This window comes from Galeopterus variegatus, unplaced genomic scaffold (assembly GCF_000696425.1).
Source record: "Galeopterus variegatus unplaced genomic scaffold, G_variegatus-3.0.2 Scaffold3996, whole genome shotgun sequence".
Classification (NCBI taxonomy): domain Eukaryota; kingdom Metazoa; phylum Chordata; class Mammalia; order Dermoptera; family Cynocephalidae; genus Galeopterus; species Galeopterus variegatus.
Window position 1 is genome coordinate 81,106 of NW_007730107.1, and position 6,808 is coordinate 87,913.

The following is a 6,808-nucleotide window of genomic DNA, read 5'->3' on the forward strand; positions in this document are numbered from 1 at the left end:
TAATTTCTAATTTTATTCCATTGTGTTCTGAAAGGATACTTGATATGATTTCAGTCTTTTTAAATTTGTTGGGAGTTAATTTGTGGACCAACATCTTGTATATCCTGGAGAATGAGCCGTATGCTCATGAGAAGAATGTATATTCTGTCATTGTTGGATGAAAGGTTCTGTATATGTCTGTCAAGTTCATTTGGTCTATAGTGCTGTTTAAATCCAATATATCTCTGCTGATTCTTTGTCTAGATGATCTGTCCAGTGCTGAGAGTGGCATGTTAACATTCCCAACTATCACTGTGTTGGAGTCTATCTCTCCCCTTATATCCAATAACAGTTGCTTTATAAATCTGGCTGCTCCAATGTTGGGTGCATATATATTTTTGATTGTTATATCTTCTTGCTGCATTGATCCTTTTATCATTATATAGTGTCCTTCTTTGTCTCTTTTTCTAGTTCTTGGTTTGAAGTCTATTTTATCTGTTATAGGTATGGTGACTCCTGCTCATTTTTGGTTTCCATAAGTATGGAATGTCTTTCCATCCTTTCACTATTAGTCTATGTATGTCTTTATTGGTGAAGTGAGTTTCTTGCAGACAGCATATAGTTGGGTCTAGTTTTTTAATCCATTCAGCCAGTCTATATCTTTTAAGAGGCGAATTTAATCCATTTACATTAAGGGTTGTTCTTGAAAAGTATTGCCTTATTACTGCCATTTTATTAATTTCTTTATGGTTGTTTTATATTTTTTCTGTTCCTTTCTTTCCCTTTTATTATTTATCTTTGCTGTTGGGTGTTTTTTTGTAGTGATAAAACACATTTTCTTTCTCCTTCACATTTGTGTATCTGTTCTACTAGCGGTTTTTATTCTCTCGTGTATTTATGGTGACATATATCTTCCTTTTGATTCCAAATATAGGACTCCCTTGAGGATTTTTTTTTTCCTTTTTGTCTTTTTCTGTGTCCGGCAACGGATCACAACCCTCAGTGTTGCCCCTGTACTGGACCGGGACCGGCAACGGGATCGCAACCCTCGGCGTTGCTCCCGCGCCTCTCTCAGCCAGCGAGCGGGAACCGGTCTGTATGTGGGATCCGAACCCTCGGCGGGAGCGCCACCACACTCACAAGCAGCGCACTATAGCAGTGTGCCACCGGGCCAGCCCCCTTGAGGATTTTTTGAAGGGCTGGTTTTGTGGTGGTGAATTCCACAGTTTCTGTTTGTCTAGGAAAGACAGTATTTCTCCTTCACTTCTGAAGGAAAGCTTTGCTGGATATAGTATTCTTGATTGGCAGGTTTTTTTTTTTTTCTTTTACCACTTTGAATATGTCATCCCATTCTCTTTCCTGGCATGTAGGGTTTTTGTTGAAAAGTCTGCTGTTAGCCTGATGGGGATTCCCTTACAGGTGATTTGACACTTTTTTTCTTGCTGTTTTTAGAATTCTTTCTTTGTTTTTGACTTTCGATTATTTGACTCTGTGTCTTGGAGAGGTCCTTTTTGGGTTGAATCTGTTTAAGGATGATTGAGCTTCCTGAATCAGTAAAATTATATCTCTCCTAATATTTGGGAAGTTTTCAGCTATTATTTCATTAAATGGACTTTCAATGCCTATTTCTTTCTCTTCCCCTTCTGGTACACCCATAATACAGATGTTTCTATACTTAAGGTTATCAGAAAGATTTCATAGGTTTTCTTCATTTTTTAAATTTTTTTCTTTTGGTCCAATTGTGTTAATTCAAAAAGCCTGTCTTCTAGTTCGGAGATTCTTTCTTTCTCTTGTTCTAGCCTGATGCTTGTGCTCTTCATTATATTTTTTATCTCATTGAATGAATTCTTCAGTTCCAGGATTTCTGCTTGATTTTTGTTTTTATTGTTTCCATTTCTTTGTTGGATTTCTTATACATGACCTCAAATTTCTTTTTTATTTCACTGTGATTTCTATCTAATTTTTTAATCCATCATTTTGAATTTCCTTAGTATTGCCATTTGGGATTCCTTTTCAAGTGATTCATCAATTTCCTGTTGTTTGCGGTCTAGTATTGTAGTCTTTTGGGGGAGTCATGTTTCCCTGTTTTTTCAAGCTTCTCATATCCCTGCATTGGTGGCTAGGTATCTGGTGGAATAGTCACTCTTTTAATTCTAGGTGTTTCTTTTGAAGGAGGAGACTTTCTTGTAGAGGTTGGGTTTGGATGTTTTAAGTTTGGATCTGGGTGAGTGCGGTAGTGCAGCCTTTATACGACTTGTTCAACTGGATTCAATCTTAGAATTGTCTGTGTGTGCCTCTGTGGCCTAGACAATGGGGTCCTTGACACTTTCTTGTCGGGGTGGGTGATCTGCTGTCAGTCAGTGAGCAGAGATATATACTGTTGCAGTAGGTCCTAGCAGCTCTGTAGAGGGCCACTAGTTCAGCTGTTGAACCTGGAGCAATCCTGCTTTGGTGCTGCAGAACCCAGTGGCTTTCTAGAGGCTTGCTGTAGGGAGAAAAAGCTGCTACCCAATCAGCTCTTGGTTTGGAGTAGGTGTACACAGCTTTCACGGGGCCTGGCAGCTCTGAAGGTGGCTGCCTGATCAGCTATTGAGCCTGATGCTAGCCTGCAAGGGTGCAGCCGAGGCCAGCAGCTCTGCAGAGGCCTGCCTTAGGGTGTCAAAGCCCCTGCCTGATCCACTGAGCAGATGTATACTGTTGTAGCAGGTCCTGGCAGCTCTGTAGAGGGCCACTGAATAAACTGAGCAAGCCCGCACAGATGCAGAGGGACCCAGCAGCTCCCTAGAGCTGTGGAGGGCTGTGGGGGGAGGAGGGACCACCACTAGGCTGGCTGTTGGTGTGGGCACCAGTGGACTCAGCAGGACCAAGAGTTGTGCAAGGCTGGTACATACAAACGTGGGGAATAATCGGTTACTAGAGGCTTCTTGGCCCAGCTGATCCGCCTGACCACTGGGGAAGTGGGATGGATGGAAGGGAGCATTGCGTGGGCTCAGATGCTGGGGTCTTGGTCTCTGGTCTCTCTGTCTGGTCTAGGCTGGGGTTGTGGAGGGTTGCAGGGGGTTGGGTGGTTGGTGATGGGGTTGCCGCTGGGCTAGCTGTGGGCCGTGCAGGCACTTGTGGGTTCAGTCCCCGCAGGCCGTGCAGGGCCAGCTGTGAAGGGAACTGCTGCACCTTGGCAGTTTTTCCACTCAGCAAGTCTGCCTGCTAACCTGGGACTGGTGGGCGGTGCTGAATGAGTTCAGATGCTGGGGTCTCAATCTTCCTGTCTCTCCTAGGCTCCAGGCAGCCTGTGCCTTGGTCCTGCCAGCACCTGTGTGAGCGTGGTAGAATGCAGGCAGGGCCTCCAGACAAAGGGAGTCAGACTTGCTGGGTCCAGGGAAGGGCGCACTCTCACTGGGGTTTCGGCCCCCAGACGGTGCTGCATCTTAGCTCTCAGGGCAGAAGGGATTTTAATATCCTTGGGCTTTCACTATGAGACTGCAGCTACACTAACTCCCAGCTGCTCTCCAACTGGGCCTGAGTCCTGAAAAGACTGGGGGACTCTCTTGAGGCAGGGATTGCTGGCATTTGTGGTGGTAGCAGAAACAGCTGGGGTCTTTTCCAGCTTACATTCTCTCCACCTGATTCCAGGCTGGTCCCTGCGGCAGGGCAGAGGCTGGATACTCTGCTATGTATGGTGCCATTCACTTCTTCCATACTTCACAGGGATCTTGTCACTCTCCTAGTGTGCTGCAGCATGTTTCCTAAGTCGTTCCAGTCAAATATGTTTGTTTGTCTGTTATTTTGGTCTGTTTTCATGGGGAGGGCACTAGCACCAGCCCTCTCTAGTTGGCCGTCTTGGGAAAAACTCTTAGTTACCTATTGTTGTGTAACAAATTACCCCAAAACTTAGTGGCTTAAATCAACAATAAACAAAATTTTTATCTCATAGCTTCTGTGGGATAGGAATCTAGGAGCAGCTTAGCTGGGTGGTCCTGGCTCATGGTTTTTCATGAGATTATTGTCAAGATGTTGGTCAGTCATGTCGCTATGTGGAGGCTTGGTTTTGCTTGAGGATCTGCTTCCAAAATGGCTTATTCACATGGCTGTTGGCAGGAGGCCTCAGTTCCTTGCCACATGTATCTCCCCATAGGGCTTCTTGAATGTCCTGATGACATAGCATGTAGCTTTCCCCAGAATAAGTGATGAGAGAGGAGAAGGGGGGTGGGGAGGGGCACGGGAGAGTAGCAGAAGCCTATTGAGTTAGAATTGGAAAGTAAAGTGACTAAACAATATCGGAATGGTCTAAAACAGCATCAAAAGTAGACCACAGGCCTTTGTTTTTTTAGCATTTTATGAATACAGGATAGGGAACAATGAAGCAGGGGCAGGGTTAAGACTTGGGCAAGAATCAAAGCAGGTACTCAACCTCCAAATGAGTATAAGGACTGAGAGCAGGAAACAATTCCAGAGGTCATTAAAGTGCAGGTGACTGGTGTAAGAAGAGAGGAGCCAGTAGGGTTGACAGCAGCTCTGACAACTACTTTGGCCCAGGGGAGAGAGTAGGGTTTAGAGTCAGCAACTGTGACATCAGCCAGTGTGTAGGAATGCCATTTAAAGCTTGAGGCATTCTGTGCAGCACCCCTGGTCTGGAAAGGACCCAGTTTCTAGTTGAAAGGAACTACCTGTAGGTCTCTGATAACGGTGATGTCCAGACAGGCATAGTCTCAGAATTTGCTTAAACATGACAGAAAAAGAAGAGCAAAGAATTTGATATGTACCAATTTTCTGCTCTGATTGCTTCCTTTCCTACTTACTTCCTCTGAAAGCACAAAGAATTAAATAGGCATGCTCCTCTGGTTTGGTGGCAGATTTTTCCTCCTACTTTTGATTCTTACACAACCCTTAGCAACCAATATGTGGTCCACCTCCTGAGTAGGTCTTTTTGTATCCCTCATAAAGCCCATCTGTAAATATCACCTTAAATCTTACAGGCTGCTGAAGCCTCCAGTTTGTGGTTTTCTAACTCCTTGGTTCTTGGTCCTAGAAAAGACAGAGCAGTTCTGAAGTTTGCTATACACAAAGTGGAACATTATAAAACCCTTTGGTATTGGTGTGTGTCCAAGATAATTTTTTTCTCTTGATTATCTCTGTTTTCTCTTCTTTTTTTTTTTTCCTCTTTGTCTTTTTTCGTGTCCGGCAATGGATCACAACCCTCAGTGTCGCGCCCGTACTGGACTGGGACCGGCAACGGGATCGCAACCCTCGGTGTTGCGCCCGCACCTCGCTCAGCCAGTGAGCAGGAACCAGTCTGTATGTTGGATCCGAACCCTCGGTGGGAGGGCCGCCGCACTCCCAAGCGGCGCACTGTAGCAGTGCGCCACCGGGCCGGCCCTCTGTTTTCTTTTCTAAAAGCTGCCATTATAGACACTAGGACACTCCTAAAATGCTGTTAATCTGCAGTGGTTTCATGTATGAGTAAATTGTTTCTTTAATGAGATTATAAAATATCTGAAGGTAAGAATCAAGCATCTCTTGTAGGGTAAACCACACAGGGCTAATCGAATCCACAGCTGTGTTTCTTGTAGCGCTATGAACACAGAAGTATCTCAGTTACTATCTCTGTAATTGTCTATGGGCAATGAAGGTTTCTAATGGCCTGTTGGGGCTAGTTTGATGGAATAACAGAATAGAGTGTATGGGCTGTAGTGGATTGAATAAAGTCCCCCCAAAACTCATTGAAGCTTGAATTATGTCCCCTAAGTTTTATGTATTAGAAACTTGGCCCCCACTATGACTGTTAAGAGGGTGGAAAATCTTGGGCCGGCCCGTGGCTCACTCGGTAGAGTGCGGTGCTGATAACACCAAGGCCCCGGGTTCGGATCCCACATAGGGATGGCCGGTTCGCTCACTGGCTGAGCATGGTGCTGACAACACCAAGTCAAGGGTTAAGATCCCCTTACCGGTCATCTTTCTTTAAAAAAAAAAAAAAAAAAGAGGGTGGAAAATCTTATTATGGTAATTGAAAGGTGGAGGCTTGAAGAAGTGATTGGATTGTAGGACCATGCAGTAGTGAATGGATTAAAAATGGTGGTCAGGGGTATGGTTCTGAGGACTTTAAAAGAAGAGGAGTCTCTGCTCTCTGCTCTGATCTCACTGATTCCACCATCTTGCAGTGTGAGACCCCTGGGTCACTGTCACCACCACCAGATGGACTTTGGACTTCCCAGCCTCAGAAACTGTAAGCAATAAATTTCGTTTTCTTTCTAAATTACCGAGTTCCACATGTTTTGTTACAAGCAACATAAACAGACTAATACATCGGCCAAGAGTATATGTTGCCTTTATCTGGAGTACCATGGAAGGCCCATCAGTATTCTGCAGCATACAACATTTCCTGGTCCTCCTTCACCATTTCAGTCCTTAGAGGTATCCATCCTTCCCATTTGCTGGCCCGTGCAGAGGACAAGCTCTACACAGCAGCATCCACAATTCAGTTACAGTCAAATCAAGCAGACTCAGGAAAGTCTCAAGAAGCAGTTAGAGCTGCAGGAACCCAAGATAATATGCTTGTCAATCACCTGTTCAGGCTCTAGATCTGCTGCCTGCCCAGCCCCCTTTCCCATGTCACACACTACACATAGCAAGGGGAAAGCTATCCTGTGAGTGTCTGGGAGAAGAAGACTTCAAGATCCCAATGATAATTCTCCAATCCAGGTATAGAATGTATATATTTTAAGTTTGGCCTGTGGGAGATGTGGGATGGTAGAGTTAGCTTTCCTCATCTTTCAAATCTTATCACACCTCTTTCCTTTTTTCGGGGGGGGGGGGGGGGGGGGGGGGGGGGGCC

The 6,808-nt window shown here is 45.0% G+C and overlaps 1 protein-coding gene across 2 annotated transcripts in view; it reads left to right on the top strand.

Moving 5' to 3' along the window:
* SKA1 (spindle and kinetochore associated complex subunit 1) overlaps positions 1-6,808 on the top strand; it is a 104,614-nt gene that overhangs the window by 1,368 nt on the left and 96,438 nt on the right. The window lies entirely within an intron of this gene.